The 21,360-nt window shown below is 37.4% G+C and overlaps 1 pseudogene; it reads right to left on the minus strand.

The window, feature by feature from the left end:
• Positions 1-612: 612 nt before the first annotated feature.
• Positions 613-21,360, minus strand: part of LOC144308820 (fructose-bisphosphate aldolase A pseudogene) — a 231,721-nt pseudogene continuing 210,973 nt past the window's right edge.

Genomic DNA, 21,360 nt, shown 5'->3' on the forward strand with positions numbered 1-21,360 from the left:
TCAATGAACATATCATCCAGACAGAAAATCAATAAGTAAACAGTGGCTTTGAATGACACACTGGTCCAGAAGGACCTAACATATATATTCAGAGCACTTCATCACAAAACTGGAATAACATTATTTTCAAGTGCATATGGAACATTACCAAAAATAGATCATATATTAGGCCATAAAATAAGTTTCAATTCAAAAAGATTGAAATCATATCATGCATATTTTCTGACTACAATGGTACAAAACTAGAAATCGATCATAGGAAAAAATCTGAAAAGAACACAAATACATGCAGTCTAAATAACATGTTACTAAATGATGAATGGGTCAACTAAGAAATCAAATAAGAAATTACAAAAATATATGGAGATAAGTAAAAATGAAAACATAATGGTCCAAAATCTTTGGAATATAACAAAAGCTGTTCTAAGAAAGATTATAGTAATACAGTCCTACCTCAAGAAGAAGGAAAAATCTCACATAAACTAACCTAACCTTCCACCTAAAGGAACTGGAAAATGAAGAATAAATAAAGCCCAAAGCCAGTAGAAGGAAAGAAATATTATAGCAGAAATAAAGGAAATATATACTAAAAAACAATTTTCCTCCTTAAATAGTTGTTTATTGGCAGTGGGCTGGAAAGAGCAACAGAGTTAGCATATACAGACAACACCACACACCAATGTCACATAGGAGGCAAAAGTGATGGTAAACAGCAACCTGGAGCCCCAGGTGAGGCCCACTCTTCAAGAGTGAGTATCGGAGGGGGTGAGGGATGGAATGTTGAGGGGGCAGCCTTAGAATACCTCCACGTAGTAGGCATGGTTAGAGATGAAGAGGGACTCTCTGGCTGCAGCCCCGGCCTGACCACTTGGGGTATACTTTCCTTGACAGGTGAGATTGTTGGCCAGAGCTCGCTTGATATACTCCTCCTCCACAGCCTTCAGGTTCTCCTTCTCTCCACCCCAGGCCTTCAGAGAAGAAGCCTGCAGGGTTCGGTTATAGAAGGTCAGGGCCCATGGCTTCAGCAGGGGGCTCTTGTTGATGGCACTGAGATTGGTGGATGCCTCCTCCTCACTCTGGCCTCCCGATAGGAAGGTGATCCCAGTAATAGTGGGGGACACTGTGTGGCGCAGTGCTGTGACAGTTGCCATGGCAATCTCCTCATGAGAATATTTATGGATGCAGGCATGGCCTGGGGTTTCCATATTGGGCTTCAGCAAAGTGCCTTCCAGGTTAGATGTGGTGGTCACTCAGAACCATGTAGACAGCAGACAGCGCCTTTTCAGTTACATACTGACAGCACTTCAAGTCATGGTCCCCCATCAGGGAGGAGCTCAGGCTCCACAATGGGCATGAGGCCATTCTGCTGGCAGGTGCTAGCATAATGGGCCAGAACGTTGGCATTTTCCATGATGGCAAGGGCTGAGGTGTATGTTCCCCAATCTTCACCACACAGTGCCATTTGGCAAAGTCAGCCCCATCCTTCTTGTACTGGGCGCAGCGTTCAGACAGCCCATCCAGTCCTTGGGTGGTAGTCTCGCCATTTATTCCTGCCAGGTGTATCACATCTTTGTCCACCTTGATGCCTGCAACACCGCCCTTGGTTTTGATAATTCGGGGGAAGGGATGCCTGTTGTCAGTCTTCTGGTACAATATCTTGTGGAATAGGATGACACCCCAATGCAGAGGTTCATGTGGTCGTAGGCAGTCAGCAGCAGCTGACTGTAGAAGCGCAGGTTCTCCTCCGTATTCTCAGTGCCGATCAATGAAACCAAGTGCTGGTTCTTTGAAACGATCAACAGAATTAATAAACTTTTAATTCAAGTTATTGGAGGGGGGGGAGAGAGAAAAAAACTCATAAAATCAGAAATGAAAGGGACAAAATAACATAAACCACAGAAATAAAAAGAATTATAAGAGAATATTATGAAAAACTATATGACAACAAATTACACAACCTAGAAGAAATGGATAAATTCCTAGAACCATAAACTTTTAATATTTTTTTAAACTTTTAATATTGAATTGCAAAGAAATAGAAAATTCGACCAGAGCCAATTACTAGCAATGAATTTAAATCAGTAATAATAATAATAATAATAATAATAATAATAATAAAACTTCCAACAAACATTTTCCAGGACCAAATGGCTTCACAGATGAATCCTCCCAAACATTTAAAGGACAGTTAATATCTATTCTTCTTAAGCTATTCTAAAACACAAAAGAGGAAGGAAAGCTTCCAAATTCACTCTAGGAGACCAACATTACCGTGATACCAAAATCATATGAAGACACTCCAAAAGAGAAAACTAGGCCAATGTCTCTGATGAACATAGATGCAAAAATCCTTAAGAAAATATTGGCATATCAAATCCAGCAATACATTTTAAAAAATCATTCACTACTATGAAGCAAGATTTATTGCCAACTTTTAAGAGTCGTTCAATATTTGCAAAGCAATCAACAATACATCACATTAACAAGAGAAAGTACAAAAACCATATATGATCATCTTAATAGATGCATAAAAAGGATTTCACAGAGCACAATACTCATCCATGATAAAAAAAAAAAAAAACTCTCAACAAAGTAGGTTTAGGGGAACATAGCTCAATACCTTAAATGAAAAACCCACAGCTAATGTCATACTCAATGATGAAAAACTGAGAGCTTTCCCTCTGAGATCAAGAAGAAAGCAAGGATGCCCACTCTTACCATTTTTTATAGATATAATAGTGGAACTCCTAGCCACAGCAATCAGATAAGAGAGAGAAATAAAAAGCACCTAAGTTGGTAAGGAAGAAGTAAAACTTTCACTATTTGCAGATGATTTGATATTATATATGGAAAACCCTAAAGACCACCAAATTAATATACAGAAATCTGTTGAATTTCTATACACTAATAAAGTAGCAGAGAATTTAAGAAAATAGTGTCATTTATAATTGTAACAAAAAAAAATACCTAGGAATAAACTTAACCGAGGCAGTGTAAGACCCATACTCAGAGAACTATAAAACATTGATGAAATAAATTGAAGATGACACAAATAAATGGAAAGATATTGCATGCTAATGAATTCAAAGAACTAATATTGTTAAAATGTCCATACTACCCAAAGCAATCTACAAATTGAATACAATCTCTATCATGAGAGATTGTAATTAACAGTGTTTTTCATAGAATTAGAACAAATAATACTTAAATTTGTATAGAACCACAAAAGACCCTAAATACTCAAAGCAGTCTTGAGAAAAAAGAACAAAGCTATAGGTATCACAATCCTAGATTTCAAGATGTACTACAAAGCTGTTTTAATCAAAAGAGTATGACACTGGCACAAAAATATACATGTAGATCAATGGAAAAGAATAGAATCTAGAAATAAACCCACATTTATATTTTAAATAATCTACAACAAAGGAGGCAAGAATATACAATGGAAAAAACTCTCCAGTAAATGGTGCTGGGGAAACTGGATAGCTACATGCAGAAGAATAAAAGTGGACCACTTTTTTACAGCATACATAAAAATAAACTCAAAATGGATTAAAGGCCTAAATGTGAGATCTGAAACTATAAAATTCCTAAAAGAAAACATAGGCTGTAATTTCTTTTATATCAGCTATAGAAACATTTTTCTAAATATATTTTATCTGGAAAGGGAAACAAAAGAAAAACTATTGGGACTATAACAAAATAAAACTTTTTGAACAGAAAAAGAAAACATCAACAAAAAAAATGGCAATCTACTGAATGGGAGAAGATATTTGCAAATGAGATATTCAATTGGGGGTTAAAATCTAGAATATATCAAGAACTTTTACAACAGAGCACAAAAAAATGTATACAATCTTGTTAAAAATGGGCATAGAATGGCAACAGAGGTTTTCTCAAAGAAGACATCCAGTTGGCCAAGAGACACCTGAAAAGATGCGCAACATCACTAATCATCATGAAAATACAAACTAAAACCACACTGTGATATCACTTTACTCCTGTCAGAATGGCTAGTATCAAAAAGACAAGAAATACTAAGTGTTGGGAAGGATGTGGAGAAAAAGGAACACTCATGCGCTCTTGGTGCAATGTGAATTGTTGCAAGTACTAAAGAAAACAGAATGGAGTTTCCTCCAAAAATTAAAAATAGAATGACCATATGATCTAGTAATTCCAGTACTGGGTATCTACCTAAAGAAAATGAAAACTCCAATTTGAAAGAATATATGCACCCCTATGTTTGTTGTAGCACTATTTGTAAAAGCCAAGATATGGAAGTAACCGAAGTGTCCATTGATAGATGAATGGATAAAGAAGATGTGGTGTGTGTGTGTGTGTGTGTGTGTATGTGCATGTGTATGTATATGTGTAATGCGATATTGCTTAGACTTAAAGAATGAAATCTTGCCATTTGCAGCAATGTGGTTGGAGCTAGAGGATATAATGCTAAGTGAAAAAGTCACTCAAAGAGAAATAACATGATTTCACTCATATTTGGAATTTAAGAACAATACAAACAAAGAAACCAAGAGAAAAAAAAGACAAACCAAAAAACCCTACTGTTAAATGTGGAGAACAAACTGGTGCTCCAGAATGGAGATCAGTGGGGGATAAGTGAAATAGGTAAAGGGTATTAAGAATACAGTTATTTTGATGACCATTGAGAAATATGTAGAATTGTTGAATCATTATATTGTATACCTGAAACTACTATAACACTGTATGTTAAAAAAAACACTGTATGTTAATTACACTTGAGTAAAGAAAAAAATTCTGGGAATAATGATGTGGAACAACAGTAGAGGTAAAAATATAAAAAAAGTTTTCAATTTTGATGTGAGAGACCTGCAAGACTTGCCAGTTATCTGTGCCTTGTTTCTAATAATAATATTATAAAACACTGGCACATAGTAGACAGTGTTTGACTTCAAAAAAAATTTGTGGCCATTTGTATTAAAAGTTAAAATAATTCAGTAAGTTTTTGTTCTTTGTTTGTTTAGAAATGAGAATGTGTCTTCTTTGAGCCAGCCACCTAATATATACCAATAGCATGAATTTTCCAGAAAGAAATATATGTATCATCAGAAGTTGCCTATAGACTGAAGAAATAGCATGTCTCAGACATCACTTGCTACTACTGGATTTGATGTGCTTAAATTCAATGATTCTAAATCATAGAGGATTCAGAATGACTGCAAAGTGTACATGAATGCATATATGCCCAGATCATGTTATATATTAAAGGAAGAACATAACAATACTAACATGCAATTATTTTTGAAATATATGTAGGTGTCCTGGTTGAGGTTTGTTATTTTCTGCACATGAATGTCATATTGTTCCAACACCATTTGTTAAGATTATCACTTCTTCATTTAATCGCTTTTGCACATTTGTCCAAAAACAATTTACTGTATTTGTGTGGTACTATTTCTGGATTCTGTTCTACTCCTTTGATCAATATATTATTCCTTGCCATTACCATACTGCCTTGATTATTATAGTGTATTTTTTTATCTTAAAATCAGATGGATTCCTCCAAATTTATACTTCGTTTTAAATTTATTATAATTATTTTTTGCTATTCCTGTTCCTTTGTCTTCCCAAATAAATTTTAGAGTGATCAAATATATATATCCAAAAATCTTGCTTGGGTTTTTATTAAAATTGCACCAAATATTTAGATCAATTTGTAAAAATTTGGCATCTTGACTACATAGAACATATTTTCTTTTATCTTTATTATGTATTTTTTTATTGGTATACTGGACATTGTGAATGTTGTTGTTTGTCTGAATGTAGTCATCTTGTGTGAAAGGTGTTGAATTTTGTTTTGGCAAAAATAAGTAACTTGCAGATCAATTTGATCCCCTCAAGGCCTGTTTTTAATAGTTTCTAAGGGAGTTCTGGGTTAGTCTTTCCTCCCAGAGATAGTTCATCTGCGCTAAGAAGTGATTCTTTTGGGGTCTCCATTACATATCCCTGAGATCACCAAATACTCTGCTCTGGCCAGAGAGCAATTTTCCTTACTTTGTGAACTTTACAACTTCCCATTACAACTTATGGGAATTAGTTAGCTTGTGACTATCTGGTCTCTCTTTGCTCAGTTTTATAGGATTTTGCATTATGCATTCACAAGGGATGGCTATATAAATATCTGGAGCTTTTCTTCTTGCATAGCTCTTGTTTATCCAGAATTCTGCCCTATAGATTCTAGCCTTCTCAGTATCCCTGTATTCTTATCTCCATCTCTTAAACTCAGCAAAGCCACCGAGCTTTGTTTAGATTCCTGATTTCTATACCCTGACTGTAGAAATTGCCCCCAAATTGAAAGCTAGACCTATTGTAGGCTTCACTTTCTTTGCTTCCCTTCTCTCAGGGATCCGAGGGCTATTCTGTCCATTATCCAATGTGTGAAAACAGCTGTTTCATATACTTTGTTCAGCTTTCTGGTTGCTTATGTTGAGAAGTGTGGTGTTGAGAAGAAGGTTATTTAACTGTGATCCTTGTTGCTACAGTGTAGCCGGAGTATAAGTCAGTTAATAGTTTGCTGTTTATTATTGTCTTTGTATCTGAATTGATTGGTACCATTATCAAAAGTACTCTTTCTGAGGCTTCTTTACAATTAACTGCAGAGATACTATTATTACAGTATTGATTTAAACAATGAAGATACAATTTCTAAATTATAACTACAGGCCACTCAGTCCTTTGGACTAATCTAGCACACTTGTCCATTCTTCTACCTTATATGTAGCTGTGTTTATGTACAGTGACAAGTCTTCCCAAAACTTGAAGATCTTCATCCTTTCTCTAAATTCTCCCACTCCACCAAGAAGCCTTCCATAACTAGGTGTCAAACTGGAGTACTTTTACTGGCCAGAAAGGTAATTCATAAGTGGAGCTATCCAAACTTAATTTATGAGTTATCATTGATATAGACTATGAAGATCACTCTATCATTATAGAGAATTTTGACAAACAGAAACTAAAGACAATTCAACTTTATTAAAAACAAACTGGCATGGACACTTTAAATATGTGTCTTTAAAGATAATCATATATCCACTTCAAACTAGACTAAAGAGGCATGAACAGTGCAGTGATTTTAGACTAGATACTCAATGGGGAAAAATTGACATAAAGGAAAATGCTAGCAATATTTGAACATAGAGCTTATATTAAATAATAGTTGATTAAGTTAAATTGTCTAAATTTGATGATTTTACATTACTGAATAAAAGAATGTTCTTGTTCTTTGGAGATGTATGCTTTGGTGCTTGGAGTTAAATATTTATTATATCTCAACCTGCTCATAAATAATTTGGGCGGGAGAAAGAAAGAGTGAGAGAGAGAGAGAAAGAGAGAATGAGAAAATACATATGATCATGTGTATTCCAGTGAGAGGAAATGTTAATATTTGGTGAATCTAGGTGAAAGTTTGTGGGAATTAATTTTATTATCGTTATAACATATAGCTTGGAACATATTTTAAAAATAAAACAGGTTGAAAGTAACCAAACAAAACAGAACTAAACAAACAAAAATAACACACTTATTTCTAAACGAAATAGACCTATAAGTTAGATTTGCTGACAAATTACTGTGACATCTGATTAGTCCTTAGATTATCATTTTTTAGAGGATATTTTATATTTTTGGATCCTTATGGCATTTGTCTCTATAACACATGCTTGATTACATTCCACTTCTTGTTTCCATGTGTGTATGTCTTAATTTTTCATAATTGGATAAGCTACTTCAGGGAAGGTTATAGCCTCAATTTTGTATTGCCCAGCAACTAAGAAAGGTCTGAACATAATGTTCAGAGAATAATTCTTGAATTTGGTAAATTTACATGAATTTGGTAAGTTGATCAAGTGAAAACTTTCCCTATTATGGGCTAGGAATAATAATTATTTTTACTGGAGTTTTTACTTCCTAAACAATCAGGACAGTCATTTAATATTTTTCCTTTTAAAATGATTTTAAAATTTGGAGAAACTCAATGAGTGTTAGGCTAAGAGGAGGATATATTCTAGACCACACAAACAGGTCACTGTTCTTTTTTTGATATACAATGTAGGTCACTCTCTCTGTACTTTCATCCCCAGGCTCAGTTAGAAATTCAAAAGTGGAGCCTTACATAGTGCTCTAATTGGAAGAGGCTAGAACAAAGCACTGACATGTTAGTGAAGCTCAAAAACATTTCAGTAGAAGAGCCGCTGTCTTTACCTTCAAAGAACTGAATAATATTTAATGTTTTGTTTTTATGGAATGTCTACTCAGAATGTTACATTAAAAAGCATTTAGGATTTCCTTGTATGGTACCAGTTGAGAAGCTATAATGAATCTTAACAATTAAGAGTAGCCATGTGTGAGCTGCATTCATGCTTCACCAGTAGGATATATATATTTTACCTTTAAAGCCATATACATTGCCTCTGTCCTGATAAATCAGTCAAATGTAGTGTTAACAATATCCTGTAGCAATGAGAAAAGTTAACCTGAACTAAGTTTGTGACTCTGTTTTGATTAGGCCACCATAGGTTCAGGGCCAAGTTTTACATCCATTCATTCAACAGTCGCCATGGTGAATAGCTAGCTCTGCTGGATGCCTTTTATTTTATTTATTTTATTTTTATTTTTTTAATTATTTATTGGTGTTCAATTTACTAACATACAGAATAACCCCCAGTGCCCGTCACCCATTCACTCCCACCCCCCGCCCTCCTCCCCTTCTACCACCCCTAGTTCGTTTCCCAGAGTTAGCAGTCTTTACGTTCTGTCTCCCTTTCTGATATTTCCCAACATTTCTTCTCCCTTCCCTTATATTCCCTTTCACTATTATTTATATTCCCCAAATGAATGAGAACATATAATGTTTGTCCTTCTCCGACTGACTTACTTCACTCAGCATAATACCCTCCAGTTCCATCCACGTTGAAGCAAATGGTGGGTATTTGTCATTTCTAATAGCTGAGTAATATTCCATTGTATACATAAACCACATCTTCTTTATCCATTCATCTTTCGTTGGACACCGAGGCTCCTTCCACAGTTTGGCTATCGTGGCCATTGCTGCTATAAACATCGGGGTGCAGGTGTCCCGGCGTTTCACTGCATCTGTATCTTTGGGGTAAATCCCCAATAGTGCAATTGCTGGGTCGTAGGGCAGGTCTATTTTTAACTCTTTGAGGAACCTCCACACAGTTTTCCAGAGTGGCTGCACCAGTTCACATTCCCACCAACAGTACAAGAGGGTTCCCTTTTCTCCGCATCCCCTCCAACATTTGTTGTTTCCTGCCTTGTTAATTTGCCCCATTCTCACCGGTGTGAGGTGGTATCTCATTGTGGTTTTGATTTGTATTTCCCTGATGGCAAGTGATGCAGAGCATTTTCTCATATGCATGTTGGCCATGTCTATGTCTTCCTCTGTGAGATTTCTCTTCATGTCTTTTGCCCATTTCATGATTGGATTATTTGTTTCTTTGGTGTTGAGTTTAATAAGTTCTTTATAGATCTTGGAAACTAGCCCTTTATCTGATATGTCATTTGCAAATATCTTCTCCCATTCTGTAGGTTGTCTTTGAGTTTTGCTGACTGTGTCCTTTGCTGTGCAAAAGCTTCTTATCTTGATGAAGTCCCAATAGTTCATTTTTGCTTTTGTTTCTTTTGCCTTCGTGGATGTATCTTGCAAGAAGTTACTGTGGCCGAGTTCAAAAAGGGCATTTCTATACACTAACAATGAGACTGAAGAAAGAGAAATTAAGGAGTCAATCCCATTTACAATTGCACCCAAAAGCATAAGATACCTAGGAATAAACCTAACCAAAGATGTGAAGGATCTATACCCTCAAAACTATAGAACACTTCTGAAAGAAATTGAGGAAGACACAAAGAGATGGAAAAATATTCCATGCTCATGGATTGGCAGAATTAATATTGTGAAAATGTCAATGTTACCCAGGGCAATCTACACGTTTAATGCAATCCCTATCAAAATACCATGGACTTTCTTCAGAGAGTTAGAACAAATTATTTTAAGATTTGTGTGGAATCAGAAAAGACCCCGAATAGCCAGGGGAATTTTAAAAAAGAAAACCATAGCTGGGGGCATCACAATGCCAGATTTCAGGTTGTACTACAAAGCTGTGGTCATCAAGACAGTGTGGTACTGGCACAAAAACAGACACATAGATCAGTGGAACAGAATAGAGAACCCAGAAGTAGACCCTGAACTTAATGGTCAACTAATATTCGATAAAGGAGGAAAGACTATCCATTGGAAGAAAGACAGTCTCTTCAATAAATGGTGCTGGGAAAATTGGACATCCACATGCAGAAGAATGAAACTAGACCACTCTCTTTCACCATACACAAAGATAAACTCAAAATGGATGAAAGATCTAAATGTGAGACAAGATTCCATCAAAATGCTGGATGCTTTTTAAAAAAATGTTTATTATATGTTCTCATTCATTTGGGGAATATAAATAATAGTGAAAGGGAATATAAGGGAAGGGAGAAGAAATGTGTGGTAAATATCAGAAAGGGAGACAGAAAGTAAAGACTGTTAACTCTGGGAAACGAACTAGGGGTGGTAGAAGGGGAGGAGGGCGGGGGGTGGGAGTGAATGGGTGACGGGCACTGGGGGTTATTCTGTATGTTAGTAAATTGAACACCAATAAAAAATAAATTAAAAAAAATGTTTATTTTTGATGAATAAAAGTTGTATAGATTTAAGGTATGCAACATGGTGTTTTGATATGTGTGTACATTGTGAAACGATTACCACAAACTAATACACCTACCACCTCCCATAGTTATCATATTTTTTATGAATAATCACCTTATCAAAGAATAACCATGCCCTAAGAGTTCATTTTAAATTAATTTGTAGCAGAAAACTACTACAGATATCTATATAGCCTAAAAATCAGATGTATGTGTTGAATTTTATTAGGAAAAACCATATTGCTCAATGAATACAGAACTCAAAAAAAGGGAGTTGTTGGGATGCTTGGGTGGCTCAGCAGTTGAGTTGAGCATCTGCCTTCAGCTCAGGGTGTGATGAGAGGTCCGGGGATGGAGTCCAGCATTAGGCTCCCTGTGAGGAGCCTGCTTCTCCTTCTGCCTCTCTCTCTGTGTCTCTCATGAATGAATAAATAAAATCTTTTTTAAAAAGGGGGTTGTTAAGAGCTATTACTAGCAATGGGAATATTATGATATTTGACTTCTTTAGGAAGATTTCTCTTCAAGTCTTGTGAATTTCTATAGATCTTTACTTCTCAAAGTATGAAATGAATAACACAGCTTATTTTCAGGGTGTAGAAAACTAAAAAGAGATTTGGTCCCAATCTAAACACAAAGCTAAAGTGTTGCTAAATCATAAATTTCCAAAAAAATAAATTTTAAAAAATCATAGATTTCCTTAGATCTATGAGAGAAGTGGAGTTGAAGAACAACCAAAGAGCCCGAAGTCTAAGAAAGTATAGGATTCTCCAAGAGAGATGAGATACATGTATTGGGTAACCTATGGCAAAGCACTGGACCAAAAAGGCCAGATTCTATACAAATAAGTAAAAAAAGAAAATCAGATAAAATGTTTCAGGGGTTTTGAAAGGCTAATAAGGACTACTGTGAAAGTATAGAATCCTGGAGATTCCAGAGTGGATCAAAGTTTGCATATACTTGTAAGTTCTTTTTATGAGTTTCCAATGTGTGTTCATTAGAAATAGAGTTGGTGGTAGGAAACCAAGTTGCAGTGATAAAATATATAGCTAAGAAAATACTCAATAATTCCAAAAGATGACAGAAGAAGAAAAAAGAAGCAAATAATAAAAGGAAGAGATTGTACATCATAATCCAACCATATAAGTAATTATAATAAATGGAAATGATCTAAACACATTAATGGCAGAAATTGTCAGATTATGTTGTTTATATGAAATCCACCCTAAATATGAAGACATAGATAGGGGGGGAGGAGCAAGATGGCGGAGGAGTAGGGTCTCCAAATCACCTGTCTCCACCAAACTACCTAGAAAACCTTCAAATTATCCTGAAAATCTATGAATTCGGCCTGAGATTCAAAGAGAGACCAGCTGGAATGCTACAGTGAGAAGAGTTCGCGCATCTATCAAGGTAGGAAGACGGGGAAAAAGAAATAAAGAAACAAAAGGCCTCCAAGGGGGAGGGGCCCGCGAGGAGCCGGGCTGAGGCCGGGGCGAGTGTCCCCAGGACAGGAGAGCCCCGTCCCGGAGACGCAGGAGCTGCACCGACCTTCCCGGCCGGAAAGGGGCTCGTGGGGAGTTGGAGCAGGACCAGGAGGGCGAGGAGGCCCTCGGGCTCCCGGGGACAGTAACAGAGCAACTGCGCGCCCAGGAGAGTGCGCCGAGCTCCCTAAGGGCTGCAGCGCGCACGGCAGGACCCGGCGGGACCCGGAGCAGCTGAAGGGGCTCGGGGGCGGCTCCGCGGAGGGGGCTGCGGGGCCCCGGGAGCAGCTCGGAGGGGCTCGGGCAGAAGAAGAGGCTCCGTGCGGAGGGGGCTGCGCGGTTCCAGGAGCAGCTCGGAGGGGCTCGGGCGGCGGCTCCGCGGAGGGGGTTGCGCGGCCCGGGAGCGCGAATCCACCAGCGCAGGCTCCGGAGCACAGGGCGCCGGGACACAGCCCAGGATCCCGCCTCCCCCAGGACAGGCAGAGGCCGGGAGGGCCCAGGACAGCAAGGACGCTCCTGCCCCAGCTGAGCAGAGCAGCGGCCCCGCCCCGGAGCCTCCAGGCCCTGCAGACGGAGTTCCTGCCGGAGCTGAATCCAGGTTTCCAGAGCTGCCCCGCCACTGGGGCTGTTCCTCCTGCGGCCTCACGGGGTAAACAACCCCCACCGAGCCCTGCACCAGGCAGGGGCACAGCAGCTCCCCCAACTGCTAACACCTGAAAATCAGCACAACAGGCCCCTCCCCCAGAACACCAGCTAGACTGACAACTTCCAGGAGAAGCCAAGGGACTTAAAGAACACAGAATCAGAAGATACTCCCCGGTGGTTCTTTTTTTGTTTGTTTGTTTTTGTTTTTGTTTTTGTTTTTGTTTTGTTTTGCTTTTTGATTTGTTTCCTTCCCCGACCCCCTTTTTTTCTCCTTTCTTTTTCTTTCTCTTTTTCTTCTTCTTTTTTTTTTCGTTTTTTTTTCTTTTTCTTCCCTTTTTTTTTCTCTTTCTCTTTTCTTTCCTTCTTTCTCTCCTCTCTTTTTCTCTTTTTCCCAATACAACTTGCTTTTGGCCACTCTGCACTGAGCAAAATGACTAGAAGGAAAACCTCACCTCAAAAGAAAGAATCAGAAACAGTCCTCTCTCCCACACAGTTACAAAATCTGGATTACAATTCAATGTCAGAAAGCCAATTCAGAAGCACTATTATACAGCTACTGGTGGCTCTAGAAAAAAGTATAAAGGACTCAAGAGACTTCATGACTGCAGAATTTAGAGCTAATCAGGCAGAAATTAAAAACCAATTGAATGAGATGCAATCCAAACTAGAAGTCCTAACGACGAGGGTTAACGAGGTGGAAGAACGAGTGAGTGACCTAGAAGACAAGTTGACAGCAAAGAGGGAAACTGAGGAAAAAAGAGACAAACAATTAAAAGACCATGAAGATAGATTAAGGGAAATAAACGACAGCCTGAGGAAGAAAAACCTACGTTTAATTGGGGTTCCCGAGGGCGCCGAAAGGGACAGAGGGCCAGAATATGTATTTGAACAAATTCTAGCTGAAAACTTTCCTAATCTGGGAAGGGAAACAAGCATTCAGATCCAGGAAATAGAGAGATCCCCCCCTAAAATCAATAAAAACCGTTCAACACCTCGACATTTAATTGTGAAGCTTGCAAATTCCAAAGATAAGGAGAAGATCCTTAAAGCAGCAAGAGACAAGAAATCCCTGACTTTTATGGGGAGGAGTATTAGGGTAACAGCAGACCTCTCCACAGAGACCTGGCAGGCCAGAAAGGGCTGGCAGGATATATTCAGGGTCCTAAATGAGAAGAACATGCAACCAAGAATACTTTATCCAGCAAGGCTCTCATTCAAAATGGAAGGAGAGATAAAGAGCTTCCAAGACAGGCAGCAACTAAAAGAATATGTGACCTCCAAACCAGCTCTGCAAGAAATTTTAAGGGGGCCTCTTAAAATTCCCCTTTAAGAAGAAGTTCAGTGGAACAGTCCACAAAAACAAAGACTGAATAGATATCATGATGACACTAAACTCATATCTCTCAATAGTAACTCTGAATGTGAACGGGCTTAATGACCCCATCAAAAGGCGCAGGGTTTCAGACTGGATAAAAAAGCAGGACCCATCTATTTGCTGTCTACAAGAGACTCATTTTAGACAGAAGGACACCTACAGCCTGAAAATAAAAGGTTGGAGAACCATTTACCATTCGAATGGTCCTCAAAAGAAAGCAGGGGTAGCCATCCTTATATCAGATAAACTAAAATTTACCCCAAAGACTGTAGTGAGAGATGAAGAGGGACACTATATCATACTTAAAGGATCTATTCAACAAGAGGACTTAACAATCCTCAATATATATGCTCCGAATGTGGGAGCTGCCAAATATATAAATCAATTATTAACCAAAGTGAAGAAATACTTAGATAATAATACACTTATACTTGGTGACTTCAATCTAGCTCTTTCTATACTCGATAGGTCTTCTAAGCAAAACATCTCCAAAGAAACGAGAGCTTTAAATGATACACTGGACCAGATGGATTTCACAGATATCTACAGAACTTTACATCCAAACTCAACTGAATACACATTCTTCTCAAGCGCACATGGAACTTTCTCCAGAATAGACCACATATTGGGTCACAAATCGGGTCTGAACCGATACCAAAAGATTGGGATTGTCCCCTGCATATTCTCGGACCATAATGCCTTGAAATTAGAACTAAATCACAACAAGAAGTTTGGAAGGACCTCAAACACATGGAGGTTAAGGACCATCCTGCTAAAAGATAAAAGGGTCAACCAGGAAATTAAGGAAGAATTAAAAAGATTCATGGAAACTAATGAGAATGAAGATACAACCGTTCAAAATCTTTGGGATGCAGCAAAAGCAGTCCTAAGGGGGAAATACATCGCAATACAAGCATCCATTCAAAAACTGGAAAGAACTCAAATACAAAAGCTAACCTTACACATAAAGGAGCTAGAGAAAAAACAGCAAATAGATCCTACACCCAAGAGAAGAAGGGAGCTAATAAAGATTCGAGCAGAACTCAACGAAATCGAGACCAGAAGAACTGTGGAACAGATCAACAGAACCAGGAGTTGGTTCTTTGAAAGAATTAATAAGATAGATAAACCATTAGCCAGCCTTATTAAAAAGAAGAGAGAGAAGACTCAAATTAATAAAATCATGAATGAGAAAGGAGAGATCACTACCAACACCAAGGAAATACAAACGATTTTAAAAACCTATTATGAACAGGTATACGCCAATAAATTAGGCAATCTAGAAGAAATGGACGCATTCCTGGAAAGCCACAAACTACCAAAACTGGAACAGGAAGAAATAGAAAACCTGAACAGGCCAATAACCAGGGAGGAAATTGAAGCAGTCATCAAAAACCTCCCAAGACACAAGAGTCCAGGGCCAGATGGCTTCCCAGGAGAATTTTATCAAACGTTTAAAGAAGAAATCATACCTATTCTCCTAAAGCTGTTTGGAAAGCTAGAAAGAGATGGAGTACTTCCAAATTCGTTCTATGAAGCCAGCATCACCTTAATTCCAAAGCCAGACAAAGACCCCGCCAAAAAGGAGAATTACAGACCAATATCCCTGATGAACATGGATGCAAAAATTCTCAACAAGATACTGGCCAATAGGATCCAACAGTACATTAAGAAAATTATTCACCATGACCAAGTAGGATTTATCCCTGGGACACAAGGCTGGTTCAACACCCGTAAAACAATCAATGTGATTCATCATATCAGCAAGAGAAAAACCAAGAACCACATGATCCTCTCATTGGATGCAGAGAAAGCATTTGACAAAATACAGCATCCATTCCTGATCAAAACTCTTCAGAGTGTAGGGATAGAGGGAACATTCCTCGACATCTTAAAAGCCATCTATGAAAAGCCCACAGCAAATATCATTCTCAATGGGGAAGCACTGGGAGCCTTTCCCCTAAGATCAGGAACAAGACAGGGATGTCCACTCTCACCACTGCTATTCAACATAGTACTGGAAGTCCTAGCCTCAGCAATCAGACAACAAAAAGACATTAAAGGCATTCAAATTGGCAAAGAAGAAGTCAAACTCTCCCTCTTCGCCGATGACATGATACTCTACATAGAAAACCCAAAAGTCTCCACCCCAAGATTGCTAGAACTCATACAGCAATTCGGTAGCGTGGCAGGATACAAAATCAATGCCCAGAAGTCAGTGGCATTTCTATACACTAACAATGAGACTGAAGAAAGAGAAATTAAGGAGTCAATCCCATTTACAATTGCACCCAAAAGCATAAGATACCTAGGAATAAACCTCACCAAAGATGTAAAGGATCTATACCCTCAAAACTATAGAACACTTCTGAAAGAAATTGAGGAAGACACAAAGAGATGGAAAAATATTCCATGCTCATGGATTGGCAGAATTAATATTGTGAAAATGTCAATGTTACCCAGGGCAATATACACGTTTAATGCAATCCCTATCAAAATACCATGGACTTTCTTCAGAGAGTTAGAACAAATTATTTTAAGATTTGTGTGGAATCAGAAAAGACCCCGAATAGCCAGGGGAATTTTAAAAAAGAAAACCATATCTGGGGGCATCACAATGCCAGATTTCAGGTTGTACTACAAAGCTGTGGTCATCAAGACAGTGTGGTACTGGCACAAAAACAGACACATAGATCAGTGGAACAGAATAGATAATCCAGAAGTGGACCCTGAACTTTATGGGCAACTAATATTCGATAAAGGAGGAAAGACTATCCATTGGAAGAAAGACAGTCTCTTCAATAAATGGTGCTGGGAAAATTGGACATCCACATGCAGAAGAATGAAACTAGACCACTCTCTTTCACCATACACAAAGATAAACTCAAAATGGATGAAAGATCTAAATGTGAGACAAGATTCCATCAAAATCCTAGAGAAGAACACAGGCAACACCCTTTTTGAACTCGGCCATAGTAACTTCTTGCAAGATACATCCACGAAGGCAAAAGAAACAAAAGCAAAAATGAACTATTGGGACTTCATCAAGATAAGAAGCTTTTGCACAGCAAAGGATACAGTCAACAAAACTCAAAGACAACCTACAGAATGGGAGAAGATATTTGCAAATGACATATCAGATAAAGGGCTAGTTTCCAAGATCTATAAAGAACTTATTAAACTCAACACCAAAGAAACAAACAATCCAATCATGAAATGGGCAAAAGACATGAACAGAAATCTCACAGAAGAAGACATAGACATGGCCAACATGCACATGAGAAAATGCTCTGCATCACTTGCCATCAGGGAAATACAAATCAAAACCACAATGAGATACCACCTCACACCAGTGAGAATGGGAAAAATTAACAAGGCAGGAAACCACAAATGTTGGAGAGGATGTGGAGAAAAGGGAACCCTCTTACACTGTTGGTGGGAATGTGAACTGGTGCAGCCACTGTGGAAAACTGTGTGGAGGTTCCTCAAACAGTTAAAAATATACCTGCCCTACGACCCAGCAATTGCACTGTTGGGGATTTACCCCAAAGATACAAATGCAATGAAACGCTGGGACACCTGCACCCCGATGTTTCTAGCAGCAATGGCCACGATAGCCAAACTGTGGAAGGAGCCTCGGTGTCCAACGAAAGATGAATGGATAAAGAAGATGTGGTTTATGTATACAATGGAATATTACTCAGCTATTAGAAATGACAAATACCCACCATTTGCTTCAACGTGGATGGAACTGGAGGGTATTATGCTGAGTGAAGTAAGTCAGTCGGAGAAGGACAAACATTATATGTTCTCATTCATTTGGGGAATATAAATAATAGTGAAAGGGAAAATAAGGGAAGGGAGAAGAAATGTGTGGGAAATATCAAAAAGGGAGACAGAACATAAAGACTGCTAACTCTGGGAAACGAACTAGGGGAGGTAGAAGGGGAGGAGGGCGGGGGGTGGGAGTGAACGGGTGACGGGCACTGGGTGTTATTCTGTATGTTAGAAAATTGAACACCAATAAAAAAAAAAAAAAATCCTCAAAAAAAAAAAAAAAAAAAAAAAAGACATAGATAAAGTAAAAGGGTTGAAAATATATTCCATTTAAATAAATTCACATTCAATAGAAATTTTAGGTAGAAAATCAGCAAACATATAGAAGACTGGAATGATAACTATCAACCAACTTGGGTTAGTAGACATTTCTAGAAAAGTTGACAAAGCAGCAGTTGAATACATGCTCTTTTCAAGTACATATAAAACATTTACAAACATAGATCATATTCTCGCCTATACAACAGATTTAAACAAATGTACATAAGTGAAATCATATAACGTATGTTATTTGAGAAAAAAGGAATTAACATAGAAATAAATAGAAAGATATTTGGAGAAACAGAAACTTGGACAAGGGAATGCCAGCAGGCAGTTTATTTGGGGGGAAAACATGAACATATGGAGATGGCCGTAGGCACAGAAACAGGCACTCAAGATTAGTCATTAGGGAAATAAAAAAATTAAATCACAATGAGACAAACTATTTGAGTGACCAAAATGAGAAAAAAAAAAAAAAAAAAACGTAACCCAGCATTCCAACTGTTGGGTCAGTACATAGCAACTACAACTCTCATACATTGCTTATGATAATGTAAAATGGTACACTCTGGAAAATAGCTGGTATTTGTATTATACATTTAAATATACACTTACCCTATAATGCAACAATCCCACTTTTAGGTATGTATTTAAGAGAGAGGAAAAGGTAGTTCTCACAAACATAAGCATATTTTTTTATCCAACCTTTATACATGATTATGAAGCAAGCAAAATTATGAAGCAAGTCAAATCTCTATCAAACAATAAAAGACAAACTGTGGCTCATTCATAAAATGAAATACTACTCACCAACAAAAAAGAATAAACTTCTGACATATGAACCAATACGGTTGAATCTCAGATACGTTATTCTAAGTGAAAGTATCTGCCATGTCTCTGCCTCTCTCTGTGTGTCTCTCATGAATAAATAAATTATTTTTTAAATGAGCCAATTACCTGATTATACATTTATCTAATGAAGACATAAAAATGGCCAACAGGTATGAAAAGATGCTCAGCATCAATAATTACCAGAGAAAAACAAATCAAAACCACAATGAAATAGCACCTAACACATGTTAAAATTACTATTGCCAAAAATGTGAAAGATAGCAAGTGTTGACAAGGGTGTGGAAAGAAGGAAAACCCTTGTACACTACTGATGGGAATGTAAATTTGTAAAGGCATTATGGAAAATAGTATGGAGTTTCCTCAAAAACTTGCACATAGAGCTACCATATGATCCAGCAATCCTACTTCTGGGTATATACCCAAAGGGAATGAAATCAGGAACTCCAAGAGATACCTGTACCCACATGTTCATTGCAGCACTACTCACAGTAGTAAAAATTTGGAAAAAAACCAAAAACCCAACATTCATCTACAGATGAATAAAGAACATGTGATTGTATGTATCTATAGGTATATATAAAATGGAATATTGCTCAGCTTTAAAAATGTAAGGAAATTCTGCCATTTAGAGAACATGCATGGACCTTGAAGACATTATGATAAGTGAAATGAACCAAATACAGAAAGTCAAATACTGTATAATATCATTTATATGCAGAATTGAAAATAGTCAAATTAATAGAAGCAGAGAGTAGCATAGTAGTTTCTAGGGAAAAAGGAGGAGGGGATTGTGAAGATGTTGATGACGGGGTACAACGTTTCAGGTATATAGGGTGAATATTAGTTCTGGAGATCTAATATATAGCACTGTGACTCTAATTAATAATAGTGTATTATACATTTGAAATTTGCTAGAAGGGTGAATCTTAACTGCCGTCATCACACACACACACACACACACACACACACACACGCAAAACAAAAATGAAAGGAAAAGGTAACTATGTGACATGATAGATACATTAGTTAACTGATATGTACTTCACAATGAACATGAAGTGCAGATATCTCTTAGAGATTCTGATTTCATTTCCTTTGGATATATACCCATAAGTACAATTGCTGGATCATATGGCAGCTGGATCATATGAAAGGTAGTTTATCTGATGTCCTTTTTTCTTAATTCAGGCATTTATTGCCCCTTTGCACTGCTTTTGCAGCATCCTATAAGTTTTAGTAGGTTATATTTCCATGTTGTTTGTTTCAAGATACTTTTTTTACTTTCCCTTTTTATTTCATCATTTTGACTCATTGGTTTTAGGAGTTTGTTGTTTAATTTATACATATGTGTGATCCAGTATTCCTCCTGTTACTGATTTCTAGTTTCATACCATTGTTGTTGGAAAAGATACTTGGTATCATTTAAATCTTTTTAAATTTCCTGACACTTGTTTTGTGACCTAAAATTTGATTAGTCCTGGAGAATGTTCCATAGGTACTTGAGATGAATGTGTATTCCTCTGCTCTTGGATAGAATGTTGTGTATACATCTCGGTTAGGCTGATTTAGCCTAAAGTATAGTTTAAGTCTAATGTTTCTTTATTGATTTTTTTCTTGATGATCTATCATCCATCATTGAAAGTGTTGTAGTAAAATCCCCTACTATTGTTGTACTGTTTTTCCCTTCATATCTGTTAGTATTTGCTTAATATATGTATGTGCTGTGATGTTGGGTACATACAATAAAATTGCATTTTCTCTTAATGAATTGCCCAATTATCATAATATAACAAGCTCCTTTGTTTCATGTTAAGGTTTTTAACTTAAAGTCTATTTTGTCTGATATATGTATAGCTACCCCTGCTCTCTTTGGTTTCCATTTGTGTGGAGTATTTTTTCTATCCCTTCACTTTGAGCCTATGTGTGTCCTTGAAGCTATGTCCTACAGGCAGTATGGAGTTAGTTCTTTTTTTTTAATCCATTCAGCCACTCTGCCTTTTTATTAGATAATTTAATACAGTGAATTAAAAGTAATTATTGATAGGTAAGAATATCCTATTTCTATCTTGTTATTTTTTTTCCTGGCTGTCTTATAATTCCTTTGTGTCATGTCTTCATCTCTTACTGTCTTCCTTTGTAATTTGATAATTTTACATAGTGGTATACTTT

The sequence above is a fragment of the Canis aureus genome, chromosome X (genome assembly GCF_053574225.1).
Source record: "Canis aureus isolate CA01 chromosome X, VMU_Caureus_v.1.0, whole genome shotgun sequence".
In the NCBI taxonomy this organism is placed as follows: Eukaryota; Metazoa; Chordata; class Mammalia; order Carnivora; family Canidae; genus Canis; species Canis aureus.